The sequence below is a fragment of the Paramormyrops kingsleyae genome, unplaced genomic scaffold (genome assembly GCF_048594095.1).
Source record: "Paramormyrops kingsleyae isolate MSU_618 unplaced genomic scaffold, PKINGS_0.4 ups44, whole genome shotgun sequence".
NCBI lineage: Eukaryota > Metazoa > Chordata > Actinopteri > Osteoglossiformes > Mormyridae > Paramormyrops > Paramormyrops kingsleyae.
In genome coordinates, this window is record NW_027325982.1 from 171358 (window position 1) to 186593 (window position 15236).

Genomic DNA, 15236 nt, shown 5'->3' on the forward strand with positions numbered 1-15236 from the left:
GAAAGACATTTTACGGTCCTTTTACTACTCCTTCATAGAGAATGTCATCTCATTCTCCATCATCTGCTGGTTCCATTCCACCAGCATGCAGCACAGAAATCGGCTACAGAGCACTGTCAGCATGTGCTCTAAGATTATTGGTCTGCCCTTGAGATCCATATCACACATCTGCGACCAGCAGACACACAGGCTAGCACTCAAAATCATTAAAGACCCATCACACCCGCTGAACTCTGCCTTTGAGTGGCTCCCCTCCAAACGTCGGCTCCGATGTCCCGGTTGCAGGACACAGAGGAGGAGGGCCACCTTTGTTCCTAAAGCTGTCCTTCTTTTGAATTCCTGACACCCCCCCAAACCCACCATTATCACCTCACACTCCCACCTCCCCTCCCCCTACAATCCAGACCTCCTCTGATCTCTCATCTCATCTCTCTCTTTTTTTTCCCCACTTTCATCATCATGCATCTTATTGCCTCTGTACTTTAAGCTTTATTTATTTTGTTCATAGTTCATTATGTGTGTGTGTCATTTGTTGTGTTACTACTGTTATTTGTGTGCGTTGCTCCTCTGTGCCTTTTAAATTGCCCCTCGGGGACAAATAAAGTTTTTTGAATTGAATTGAATTGAATTGTATTTCTACGGCGTCCTGAGCCCTGCTGACCCCTGCTGGTTGCCACCGGGGAGGGAGTAGACGCAGTGGCGGCAGACACGGTGATGGAGCTGGGTGCCGCCGGCCCAGTGCGGCATTTCCTCCGACGGCCTCCACCACTGGTGCTGGTTCGTCCTTTGGGGTTAAGGTCACATTCGATCTTCCTTCTTCCTCATACTTTTTATACCTCCAGCTGAGGTCCATGCTTAGGGCCTGTAATATCTCTTTTTCCTTGCTTCTTCCTCTTCACCCGCTGTGCAGATTTGCTCTGTCCTTTCACCTGTTTCTCCTGATCGTGCCATTCCCACTGTCTGGAAGTCTCCTGATCGTGCCATTCCCACTGTCTGGAAGTCTCCTGATCGTGCCATTCCCACTGTCTGGAAGTCTCCTGATCGTGCCATTCCCACTGTTTGGAAGTCCACCTTCCTTGATCTGCTTCTGCTGGAACTCTCTGCAGCCTGGATTAACAACTCGTCTGGTTCTACGATCCAGAGCTGGCTCCATGACGTGCAGCTGGTAAAGGACTGGCTGTGGGTCACGTCCTGAGGCCGTATTCCTTGTTTTTTGTTTTGATTTTTACTTTCCTAATTTTGACATTTCTTACTGATTTAAGTATGTTATTTCTTTTCTCCTCAGTTTTTAGCTGCACTCTTTGGGGCTGGGTGCTGCCGGTGACCACTGTTGGTCCTTTGTCTCTTTTCCTTTGAGGTGCTGTCTCAGAGTGTATTGGGGGGGGGGGGGGGGGTCGAGTGTGTTTTGTTCTGTTCCGTCGTGTTCTTTGTTATAAAATCTCCAATTAAAATTTGATCACAAAAAAAAAAAAGAAAAAGCAGAAATCCTAGTTTCGATAACTTGAGAGTGAAGATGCAATCCCTAATACTAATAATGCAATTTATGGAAATTGAAAGATATATAAATGATTTTACTTAATAGTCAGTTCCTGATGTCAGCATTTGGATTGAGCAGGCTGCTATTGTAACCGGCTCGGCTACCCCTCTGCGTTGTGTTGTATGTTGTGAAATAAACACCGGAGTCAATCTGCTGGATCAGTTGTATTTTACGCTGCATAAGTAGAAAACATGCAGTTAATTATCCGTTGTGCAATCTTGCCTGCTCCTGCTCGCTCTGCTCAGACCTCCCGCGGACTGAAGCAAGAGTTCACAATACAGAGGATTTGTATTTACAAGAAGTAATTGTAATATAAAGAAAATAGTAGTAACTAGTAATCACTTCAGTACAACATGACCGTATCTGCAAAATATATCTTGTATATAACACTTTTCTTAATACAATCAAAGTTTCCAGCATATTATATAAACATAAAACCAATTTAAGTTTGAACACATATAACGAAATCATAAAAATACATAAAAAACTGTACCTGCATAAGTAGAAAACATGCAGTTAATTATCCGTTGTGCAATCTTGCCTGCTCCTGCTAAACATTCACACACAGAAGAAAAATCAGCAGTCACGCTTCACAGGCCAACTTTTACGCAGACAACGACACACTGCATTCCCTCGATTAAAACTACACTTTTGCAGGTAAAACAACTTTAAATTCGGTTCTAAGGAAAGACAACATATTCGCATAACTCATTTATCTATCGCAATAATACATAGATAAAATATATAGTAATTATTTCTCTTTTTACACATTTTCGAACAGGACTGAACAAAACGCATACCTCGCTCTGCTCAGACCTCCCGCGGACTGAAGCAAGAGCGCGCAACACGTCAATGACGTCACAGCAGCGACGCACACAGAACTCATCAAGAAATGAAACTTTCTCCCCTTCTTTTCTCATAAACAGATATACATATTAATTACTAACAGAAAAACATACAGATTTTGAGTGAATTAATAATAATTAATAATGTTGATTAGATTTCATTTAATCAACACCTGCTACATTCACCCCCTTCTGAATTCACCAAAATCGCACAACTTAATCAGTTCCACTGAAACATTTGACCAAGATAACCAAATTGTCTCCACCTATTTCAGCTTAAAAACGCTACCTTCTAAAAAGGTTGAGAGAAATTCAAGGGTGATCAGGCCTTAAAACCCTCCCAGAATAAAATGATGCCTGTTACACCATACCAGGTTTCAAATCGCAAATCTTTGGTCAATTATATCACATCTATAAATCATATCAAACGAATTGGTTCATAAACATAGGGATTGAGCTGTGTCAAAAGAAAATCTCGGAGGATATGAACTTGAACAATAAAATAACTCTAAAACAAGGTGAGTAATGACTGGGACTTTCTACCCAATGTGGTTGTAATTGATTTAAGTGTTAACGGTCTCTGAGCCATAGATTCAATGAGACGATTGACTTTTTTTGACCACTCTACCGGCACGTGTGGCTCTTTCTTGAGTATTTTCAACACCCAGAGTGGCTATGTTTCCAGTCTCTTGATTAGGTTGTTCAAGTTTAGACATGTCTCCTGTCTCTATAATGGGAGTGGTTCTGTCACTATTGGAATTGAAACAGCCCGTCTGACTATTACAAAGGTCTGTCATAGGACTTTCATCCTCAGAGGGCTTCTCAGAGCAATCATCACCTTGGCTCTGCTGTTCTCCCTCAGAACAGAACTGTACCGATCCAGTTTCACTTTGTGAGCTCTGACCCAGGGAACGTTCTGTGTCATCCAGCACCCAAAGACTTGTTCGTCTCTCTGAACTTTCACTCTCCAAACAATCTGTAAGATCCTGGGGCTGTGAGTGGGCGACTGACCCCCGTTCATCATCACTTCCATCAAGATGTGAATTACCGGTCCCTCCAGATTCCATTTGGACAGGTAAAAAACTAATGTCCAACAAGAGATTGCGATGTACAACTCTTGTAGCCCCTTTTCCATCTTGCACCATGTAGGTATGTGTCCGAGGGTTCCGGTTGATGACTACGTAGACGGTTGCCTCCCACTTATCAGCAAGTTTCCTCCTCCCCCTCTCTCCCTTATTAGCAATCAGTACACGATCTCCAACATTCAAGTGGGTACCTTTTACTCTTTTGTTATAACCCCGAGCTTGTTTTTGTTGCTCTTTGGTAGAATGCCTTTGTGCGATGGATGCTGCCTCATGAAGGTGAGAGAGCAGTGTCTTGGCGTGACTACTATAGTCCACTACCATGGGGTCTCGCAATACTTGCCTAAACATCACGTCTACCGGAAGTCTCGGCACGCGGCCGAACATAAGGTAAAAGGGTGGAAAGCCAGTCGTTTCGTGCACAGTGGCATTATAAGCAAACGTTAGGGACTGAATTTGTTGGGGCCACTGATGTTTAGCTTTTAATGGCAAAGAACGCAGCATAGATCCTAGGGTCCTATTAAATCGTTCAGTTCCTCCATTGCCCATTGGATGATAGGCTGTTGTATGCGATTTAGCAACTCCTGACAAATTAAGTAACTCTGCGATCAAACCACTCTCGAAATTAGCACCTTGATCTGTGTGTATACGTTCAGGGAATCCGTAAACACAAAAAATTTGATCCCATAGCTTTCTGGCCACCTGCTTAGCTTTCTGATTGGCACACGGAAATGCATGGGCCAATTTCGTGAAGTGGTCCGTCACTACCAAGACATCGACAGAGTTTTGCTTAGAGTCCTCTGCACTCCAAAAATCCAAGCATACCAGCTCCATGGGTGCTGAAGTTATGATACTCTCCAATGGGGCTCTAGCAGATGGTTCAGGTGATTTGGCGAGAATACATCTTTGGCAATGTTTAACATAGGACTTAATGTCTTGCTCCATCTTAGGCCAATAGAACCGCTGCCTTGCTAAATAAAGCGTCCTTGCTTGACCTTGATGTCCCACATGGTCGTGGATGCCACTCAAAGCTTTAGCCTTAAGACTTTGGGGAAGCACATACTGGTATCGCTTCTGCTTACTCATTGGATCTTTGGTCACTCGATAGAGTATACCATTCAGAAATGTAAGTCTATCCCATTGCTTACTGAGAGAGAGTGCACTTGGGCTGAGGTTTGCTTTTTCATGTCTGGAAGGTCTTCTTTTGCGAGCCACAAAAGGGACAACCACCGCTATGCTATGGTCTTCTTCCTGCTTTTGTTGGAGTTCCTGCATAGAGAGTTCCGATAACGTGTCCAGACTTGATGATGCGAACTGCTGAACAGACTGGATCAACTGCACTGCTCTGGACTCTGCTGCTAGTTCCCAGTTGTCATGTGCTTCACAGAGGGCATTTACTTCACCAGCATTACAAATACCTGAGCAAGTTACTGGAAGAATTTCTCTTGGGTCAGTCTCTGATTCCTGGCGGTGACATAAAACCTTTAGTCTAAATGTGTCCTGGATCCCTTCCTCGCTAACTCCTTCAGCCTCTGACAGCAGACTGTCATACTGTTCACTGAGCAACCTATGGCTGATCGTCTTCGTAAAAGGGTCACGGCTAAGTACATCAGCCACCACATTCTTGTTTCCCGCTATGTGTCGTATTTCAAAGGCGTAAGGGGCTAGCTTTGCAACCCAGCGTTGTTCGCAGGCATCTAATTTTGGTTTAGTCATTATGTATGTCAACGGATTGTTATCCGTCCATACGGTGAAAGTGTTTCCTTTAAGCCAATGACTAAACTTCTCACAAACACTCCACTTCAAGGATAAGAATTCCAGACGGTGAGCCGGGTATCGTCTCTGTGAGGTAGTAAGCGTTTTGCTTGCAAAAGCGATGGGCCTCGCTTTGTCCTCACCCAGGGGTATCTGAGACAATACCGCCCCCAACCCATCTAATGAAGCATCTATAGACAGGATGAAGGGTCTCGAAAAATCCGGATGCGCCAAGACTGCGCAGTTCAACAGCTTCTCTTTTAGAGTGCTGAAACTTGTATCGCACTCTGTTGTCCAGTCAGAGGCTTTCAATTTTCTAAAGGTACCAGCCAGTTTGGTGATCTTTCCCCTACATTTCCTCTTTTGACCAGCAGTGAGGACAAACAAAGGTCTAGCAATGGCAGAGCAGTTAGCTATAAAATGCTGATAATAAAAGATCATTCCCAGGAAGGACTTGATTCTTTTTGCTAAAGGAGTAATTTTGTCATCTTCCATGAGGTCAGACGTGGTCATGCGGGAGATCACCTCTACCTTTCCTGGGTCCACAGCAACTCCACCCCCTTTGACGACATGCCCCAAGAATCTCACAGAAGTTTGCAGAAGGTGACACTTTTTTGGGCTCAGCTTCAGATTGTGCTGGCGGAGTCTTTGGAATACTACTTCTAGCCTACTCAAAGCTTCCTTCTCAGTGGCTGCAAATACTAGTAGATCATCCAAGTAGCACAATAGCTGGGTGAAGTTAAGGTCGCCAAAAACACTCAGCATCATCCGCATAAAAGAAGCGGGACTATTGCATAGGCCTTGTGGCATGCGATTATATTCATGTAGACCTAGTGGTGTGATGAATGCGGTGTATTTTTTGTCTTCCTCGTGCATAGGTATATTATAAAAACCTGAAGTCAGGTCCATAGTACTGAAATAGACATTCCCGCCCAAAGACGCCAAACAATCTGACTGGTGCGGGAGTGGGTGCGCATCTTTTAGAGTCCTGGCATTGAGCCACCTAAAATCGGTGCAGATTCTCAAACTGCCATCTTTTTTCCAGACCATTACCAGTGGTGAAGCGAATTCACTGGTAGACTTCCTTATTATGTCTTGATCTTCCATGTCTGTCAGGGCTTGCCTCAGTTTTTGGTAATGGGCTGGTGGAACTCTACGGTAAGGAAGGCGAAAAGGTCGTTCGTCAATCAGGCGAATGCGATGAGAGAAACCTTTTGCCTCACCACAATCCAAAGCGTGTTTTGAGAAAATGTCATTATGGCTAATTAAAAGCTGAACTAACTCCTGTTGGGTGGAGTGACTGATCTGGCAGAAATTGATATCTATTCCTTCTAGGCCAACCTCTGCGAGCTTCTTTTCAAGATCCGCACAGTTTGATTGAGGATATGCTGCTGACTGATCCTTGGTCTCTACCTGACTGGTGTTCTGGAAAACTGTGAAATCTTCAGCAGCCACACAGGGTGACACATCAGCCAGTTTGCAATTCCTCTTCAAAGTTACGGGCTGACCAGAAAGGTTCATTATCTTCATGGGGATATATCCATCGCTCCACATGGATGTAATCACCCGTCCAACTAGAATATTTCGTGGCATGGACTTTGAAGATGTGGGTTCGACGATCACTGTGCTTCCTGGGGACAAAAGGATGTTTTTCGGCAGTCTACCCCACACAAGATGCTCGTGTCCAGCCAAGAGTGTTACAGCCTGAGTCAGCTTTACAATCCCGACTTTACTAGGGATTTCGGCACCCTGCCATCTTGTCACCCCTGCCATCATATCGAGAAATAGAGAAGTGTCGGAGCCCTCTGACACGTCACAGTTTTGAGCAGTCACCCTCCAATAATCCTTGCTGCTTTTCATCTCATGCATGAGATACTTTATGACATTAGATCCAAGGATGAGGTCATCCTTCTGCCCTGGAACAACAAGAATGGGAACAATGCACTGTGTACCATACACATCTATCTCCACTTCATACGCACATTTAGGGTGGGTTTGATGACCCCCACAACCGATTAGGATGACTTGCTCACTCAACTGTTTGTCTTGAGTGATTACATTTTTTTTAAGCATACAAGATGCAGTGTCTTCACTTACTGTACAAGCCATGGAGCCAGAATCTAACATCCCTTTGACATGAAATGTTTTATTCACGATCACAGGGGCATAAAACAGATCACTGAATAGTTCAACTCTTTGTGAATTTTGCACGATTACTTGAACACCTTCAGATTTAGCTGCGGTTGTGTTCTCATACCATAACTCCAAATCAACATCTTTTTGGTCGAGGGTCTGATTTTGTCCACCCACACATCCCCTCTCCATATGCAGGTCTGTTAGTTTAACGACGGCTGCCCCTGGCTCGTATGCATACCAGGACCACTGGCCCCAGATCTTGGTTTGCGACACTCTCTCTTCCAATGTCCTGGCTTAAAGCAAGATAAACACAATCCATCACGTCTGCAATGCATTGCAGTAGAGTGGTCAGTGGCTTCGCAAACTCTACATGGCTTTCGGAATGGCTGAGGTCCACTTGACATGTATGGGGTCTGAACCCCATACGCTTGGTGGTTCTGCCTTAACACACGATCAAGCTGAGCAATGAGGTTCTGCAGACTGGTACTACCAGGCGATGTACTAACACCACCCACAGCTTCCATTTGATTTTGTGGACTTGCTAAAGTACCCACCTGGATAGATTCATCAATTGCAGCAGCCTGTACATTCGCAGTAGCATATCTCCCTACATCTGAACGTCTTGATTTAGCCCGTTGTTGCTGAATCCTCAGTTGTGTCTGATGCTCGTCGAGGCGTTCCTGAATCTCACTAGCTTTCCACTTATCCGCCGTTTTGAACTTTAACACGGCAGAGAGAGCTGGATCCGGGCAATGTTTGACGAACATCATCGTCACCTCTTTACTTGGATCTTCAAGGTTGCGGCCCTGCCTTTTCAAACAATCTTCTGCCACGTCAACCGCTTTATTCAAACGAATCCAGTAATCCATTGCGTTCTCTCCCACTGTAGGTAGAGTACTATAGAAGTCAGCAAGTGGCATTGCAGAATACGTCAGTTCACTGAAGTGCTGCTTTAGAATGTCGATAATAACTCTCGGGTCTTCACCAGGTTTTAGGGATGGGTTACTGCGTAATGTGACTCTGATTATGTCTCTTGCTCTCCCTCCAAGTCGTGACATCATTTCCTGAGCCTGCTCTTTTGTGGGCACACCTCTCTTCCTTAGATATACATCAACTTGCTCTTCCCATTCGTGGATAGAAAGTTTATCCGTGTCATCTCCACGAAAGCTTGGCGGCTCTTTCACATCAGACTGCATCACCAATTTTACACCGGTCATGGTCAGTGAATGAGAATCAGCTGAAGGTGGTTCTAAACCTACACTCTGGCTGTTTGTTACTTTTGCTTCCTTCTCATTTCCCTTCATTAGCTGTGCCGAAATTGACTGTCCTATTTCATGAGCTAACTGTGTAATGAGATAGCTTAAATCAGTGGAAGTTGTATCTGACCTGGGAACCTGACGTTCAGTCTTTACGCGTGTGGAGCAAAACACTGGGGAGTCAGCAGTACCCATAGCTCCAGGTGTGTGAGCCATATCTCTCAAGAACTGGCCTCTCCCCCCACCAATGTCCATATCATCCATAACATAGGTATACGACATTGCAACAAAATCATTTACAACAATCAGACAATGGAAAAAAAGATATACATATATTTTTTTTTTTTTCTTCTCCAAACTGGGAAAAAAAAGATAGTCTTTGTACCTTTCTCCAGCAGATTAGATAGGAAAAGGGTTCAACCCAATTCGCGGAACGAAGAATGCTGTACTCAGCAACATCCGGCGGTCAATCTGACGTTGATCCTTCTTAAGGATCCGGGTCACGGCACCAATGTAACTGGCTCGGCTACCCCTCTGCGTTGTGTTGTATGTTGTGAAATAAACACCGGAGTCAATCTGCTGGATCAGTTGTATTTTACGCTGCATAAGTAGAAAACATGCAGTTAATTATCCGTTGTGCAATCTTGCCTGCTCCTGCTCGCTCTGCTCAGACCTCCCGCGGACTGAAGCAAGAGTTCACAATACAGAGGATTTGTATTTACAAGAAGTAATTGTAATATAAAGAAAATAGTAGTAACTAGTAATCACTTCAGTACAACATGACCGTATCTGCAAAATATATCTTGTATATAACACTTTTCTTAATACAATCAAAGTTTCCAGCATATTATATAAACATAAAACCAATTTAAGTTTGAACACATATAACGAAATCATAAAAATACATAAAAAACTGTACCTGCATAAGTAGAAAACATGCAGTTAATTATCCGTTGTGCAATCTTGCCTGCTCCTGCTAAACATTCACACACAGAAGAAAAATCAGCAGTCACGCTTCACAGGCCAACTTTTACGCAGACAACGACACACTGCATTCCCTCGATTAAAACTACACTTTTGCAGGTAAAACAACTTTAAATTCGGTTCTAAGGAAAGACAACATATTCGCATAACTCATTTATCTATCGCAATAATACATAGATAAAATATATAGTAATTATTTCTCTTTTTACACATTTTCGAACAGGACTGAACAAAACGCATACCTCGCTCTGCTCAGACCTCCCGCGGACTGAAGCAAGAGCGCGCAACACGTCAATGACGTCACAGCAGCGACGCACACAGAACTCATCAAGAAATGAAACTTTCTCCCCTTCTTTTCTCATAAACAGATATACATATTAATTACTAACAGAAAAACATACAGATTTTGAGTGAATTAATAATAATTAATAATGTTGATTAGATTTCATTTAATCAACACCTGCTACACTATATTTGGTGCACATGAACCTTTCCAGCGTTGTTTTTCGCTGTTGTTCTGCATATCAGGGAATCTGTGCACCAACTGTCGTGTTTTTATAGGTCAAGTTCCCCTGTTGAAACGCAGGCGGCCCAATTCAAGACCAGCGCATAAGTCTCCAAAGCCTATATTTCCTGTATCCAATAAGATGACAGAATTTTTCTCAATGTGCAATACTGACTGCCAAGTGTGATATCTGTGATGTGTGTGATGTAGTTTTGTTGTAGAGTGACATAAGGATTCAGTTTAATTAAATGTGCTGTCCCCTGTCTTTTTAATCCCAAAGGACGAACCAGTACCAGTAGTGGAGGCCGTCAGAGGAAATGCCGCACTGGGCCGCCGGCAGCCAGCTCCATGACCATGTCTGCCGCCACTGCGTCTACTCCCACCCCGGTGGCAACCAGCAGGGGTCAGTAGGGCTCAGGACGCCGTAGAAATACAGCGGGAGGCCGGTCAGGACGTGGAAAGAGGTGTAAAAAACAAAAGGGACCATTTACAAAAAATTTACAGAGTCTACTACGCTTCCGTAACAGCAAATTGGTAAACCCCTTCAACTCAACCTAGGTGGGTGAGAAGATCCCGTGTGAGGATCTCACCCAGAGTGACGACGAGGTTGCAACCATCCTTCACTGAGCTCTCATCGGAGGCGGACGCACTTCTCTCCCTCTCCCTCCCCTTATCTTCCCTGCTTTGCTTCTCTCGTCTCGTCTAGTCTACTGTCTTACTGTCTATACTTGAGAGACTCTCTCAGCCCTGCTCTTCAAAACTAAGGAAATTATGGATTTGATCAACTGGTCTCTCAACGCAATTGACACCATCTTCTCGACGAGAAGCCCAGGTTCAGGGGAACCTGACTGTTCTGCAGGAACATACGCAGCTGGCTACACGATGGACGGATGGGAGAAGTGGAGGGTCGTGTGTCTGGCAGCTCTTTCCGTGGAGGACATCGAAGACATTTACCTATTCGGAACCATGATTACAGGTCTGATGCTGATTGGATTAGGCATTGCCCTGACTTATCGGAAATTGAAGAAAACGGTGACAGCCGCTCAAAGCCCAACTAGGCTGGCCGGGATGATTGACGGACTTGGCAGAGCTGTTGGCGCCCAGACTATGGCTATAGATCGCAAACTGGATAACATCACTGTGTCTAACGACCGCAGATTTAATAACATCACCGTGACTATGGACCGCAGATTTGATAACATCATGGAGAGGCTCACGGCTCTGCAAAGGATTTTGGATGGCGGAGACCAGCATGGACATTAGAGGAACTGCGAAATTACAGTTTCTCGCCTGAAAACCCAAACAACCCCATTCTATCTGCTTTTGGCTCCCCCCTAATCAGCACGGGCCTTGGCCAAGGCCTCTGCTGAGCTCAACAACTCCCCCTGAAGAACAAGGCAGTGAGACTCTCTTGCATTCCTCTCCCCCAACCACAAGGACACCCTACCCCCATCCCACGCCTTCGCCGCTTCATACCCCCAGCGTGAACGAACGGGTCCTTGTACAGCGCCGTTTGGCTGCAGGAACGGACGGCTGTTTGTCTATGCTGGACTACCTCCACCTCCCCATTCCCCTCCCCTGTTGCAAGTCTCGACTTTAGTGTTGTGAGATGTGGTGACTATGTGCTTATTGCTGAGGTGTTTTTTTTTTCTGTTCCTATATTGTACTTCCTACTGGAGTACAGTCTGGGGGCTGTTTTTTTTATTCACCTCCACTCTCCTCACGTAATCTGTTTCTCTGAGTTTTCCTACAGTCCGCTGTCTTCCTGACCTGTCTGCCCCCCTATAATGTTTGTGTATGTATGGTCGGGTTGATGGCCTGCTTTTCGCTGGTACTTGTGACTAGTGACATGGTGAATTGCAACAGCAAAAAAGGGAATCAATCAATCAATCAATCAATCCTGTGTCGCACTCCATCAGTGTCAGAACCTGAGCCCTGCTCACCCGCCTTCTCCTCCACTTCTTAGTTCCGTCACCAGTCCCATCCTCTTTTGTCTCCTCTCCATCTCCATCTTTTTTTACACTCTCCTCCTCCGTCACTACGCATACTCTCACCTGTAAGTCCAGCCCCACATCCATCTTCAGCTCCAGCCCACCTCTCTGTATCAGGTTCCAGCACAGGCTGCAGCCCCCTCATCTCAGCTGGTTACGGGTCCGACACCCCCATTTATGTCCCCTACTGTTGTTTTTGAAAAAATGGAAAGATTCAATAAGTTGCATGACTATTATCTAAGCAATTGCCCTAAAATGACCTATGAGGCCAAGTGTTTTACTTATCACTGGTGTATTCAGTTTTGGAATGAATTTTTAAATGCAATTTACATCTGCAAGTAGGGGAGGACTCAAAACTCAGAGGCTCACTACTCGTATGGTGAGAATTGGGTTGATGAAGTTGAGGTGATATTTCCTAGTGATGCGCTGGACCAGCTGAGTGCCATCCCCAGGGTCCTAGAGATGGCTGTGGAGATGGGCTATCTGTGTGATGTAAATGGTTTTTCATAGAACCTGCAAATAATTAGGTGAGAGATCTCACAAGTACTTAGGATAAGATAAGATTAAGATAGGATACGTTAAGATAATGTTAAACTAAGATTGGATGACATAGCATTATGTGACGCCCCTGATGTCTGGAGGATTTGCCAGCATGAATGAAGCTCACTAACAGCTCAGGCTTCTCAGAGGGCATTGACATTGCATCAGAGAGAAGCATGGTAAGGGCTGGGACAAGTTCCCCTGGCTGACTCTAAACCACTTCCTCTAGCAAATTATACCCAAGTAGTGGGTGATCAAGCGGAACACTGCAGACAAGAAAAGGCACTGTGATGGGCTCGCTGAAGCTGCCATTAGCGCTCAAGCTGACCGTGATCAGGACCTAGCCATCAAAAGGAAGAAAGTCTCCATTTACAGCATGGACCTCCAGCTCTTCCTTATCATCACATATTTCACTGAGAGGCCTCACCGGGGCGTCTGGTAGGTACCTCTCCTTCCAACCTCTGTTGATCATACTCAGTTGAGCTCCTGCATCTAGCAGTGCATCGACTGTCAACCCACTGAGGTTACATCGTGCAAGAGCCTTGGCACCTATAAACTTAACCAGGCGCCTACTCATTTGACTGGGTATGAGAAGAGGGGATTGGGGAAATGCTTGCTCATTGTGGTCTTTTGGCCTATGTTTCATTATAGCTGGCTTAGTCTTATTGGTGTCTGAGCCCTCTGTGTCGCACTCAGTAGTGTGAGGTGGGCACAATTGGGACTGAAGGTGAAGCCCGGTCACTGCCTGTCCCACAGCAGAAATCAGCTCACGTTTTCCTGACACTTGGGTTTCTTCAGACAACCCACTGCCCTGTGGCCCTCTTCACCACAGTAAAAGCAATGCGTGCAACCTGGGTGGTTTAGTTCAAGGCATTTAGCACAGCTGTAAGATTTGGCTTTCTGTTGGTCTACTTTACCTGGGCAGTTGTGGCAAGACCGTGGCTGTTGGGTCTGCAATGGCTGTTGCAGTTGTTCAACTTTCTTCATTAACTCCTCCACTCTCTCAGTTAACTGTTGGAGCACTTCAGCTTTGGGCTCTTGATCTGAACCATGTTTCTTTGTACTGTTGTTTTGCGCTGCTGCAACTTCAAGCTGCGCTCTCTGCACATTTACAGGTCTCTGCCACACAACTGTCCCTAGGCGTCTTTGTCTTTCATTCTCAGTGTTTGTTATCCTCATCATTTGTTTTAGGATTGTCTCATCAGACACATTGCTGTCTGAAAGCAGTGGTTTAAGTTCTCGACGTATGTCATCATGCTTATGGCCGAGGCCCTGGTATACTGTGTGGAGGAAAATGTCTTGGACTGTGGTCACATGGTATTTCAATTCAGTGCCAGCATATTTAGAAGCAAATAGGATCTTTTGTTTGAGGCCTATGACTCGGTACAAAAACTGTTGTGGTGTTTCATTGTCACTCTGATTTGCGCACATGAGCTCTTGGAATAGTTCCGTGTTACTTCGCCCCCCTAAATGGGACTGTAAAAAGCCTTTAAGCTTATCCTTGTGTACTAGCATGTCTATGAAGTTTCCTGATTTAATGACTTTGAGAACACCTCTCAGGACTTCAGTCTCACTGAATTGCTCTTTAAGGCCATTAAGAGTCTGCAGCTGTATATCATTGCAACAGTAGACTAAGCTAATTTCCTAGATCCTTAAATTTGCAAGCAATCATTTGAAGAGAGAATGAACCTTTACTATGTGAGAAAGAGAAGTGCTCCTCCCTGCTTAATCAACTTAAAACACATAAAACATTCTCCTTCACCTTCTCCCTTATACTACAAGCCTTCCATTTCAGTTTAGCTGATTCTTAGCACAACTGACTAGTAAATGTCTATGCTATATTGCCAGTAACTCACTAGCAGTGTACTGATTTTTCAGCTATGCCCTTGTTTGTCAAAGTTTAATTATCATTAATTTCCCCCACAAGGATTGTTGATGTACCGCTTAAATAATCTCAACCAACATATTGGAATATTCTTATGACAGAGAACCTATCGTGTTAGATGGCATAATTAAGTTACAAAAAAAGCAGTCGTGTGTGTATAAAAGAATCTGCTGTATTGATTTTATTTAACCAGGAAAAAAATCAGCATGTAATATTTCGATTAAATGTCCTTTTTATTTATGACATAGTTTCATAGACAAAGAGCAAGTACTAAATGACCAACAGCAAGCAGTTATGAAACAGGAAAAAGAGAGAAAGAGTCCGACGGAGTCACCACTAGATCCAGTACCAGGGGGGTCAGCCACGTTTCCGTGAAACATGGTATATTGCAGTTTCTTGCATCGCGCTGGAACCCCAACCTCGCTCTTAGGTCACCTAGTTTAGACTGGACGTTTGCGAGCGGGACTCTGGGCAGTGGCGGGCGATGTGCTCGTTTCCTCAGTCTGTTTCGGACGCCGCCGTATGTCCCACAGTGCTTCTTTGTTCGGCGCCGCGGGGTCATGCGGCCGTGTCCTTTGTTTGGTTTGATTTACACAAACGTAAAAGCATGGACTATACCCCTAAAGGGAGGCCTTATTGAAATAATATGAATCATTTAAGGCCTGCATTCCACAATTAGATTAAAATGAGTACAATCTAATGTTAATATGGACGGATGTG

General features: G+C 44.6%; 1 long non-coding RNA gene across 1 annotated transcript; it reads right to left on the reverse strand.

Moving 5' to 3' along the window:
- Positions 1–1804: 1804 nt before the first annotated feature.
- LOC140586360 (uncharacterized) lies at positions 1805–10054 on the reverse strand. The gene is made up of 3 exons (XR_011988190.1): positions 8997–10054; positions 7910–8238; positions 1805–7135 (listed from the first exon to the last, which is right to left on the reverse strand). It is a non-coding gene; the product is annotated as an uncharacterized lncRNA (long non-coding RNA).
- Positions 10055–15236: the final 5182 nt, after the last annotated feature.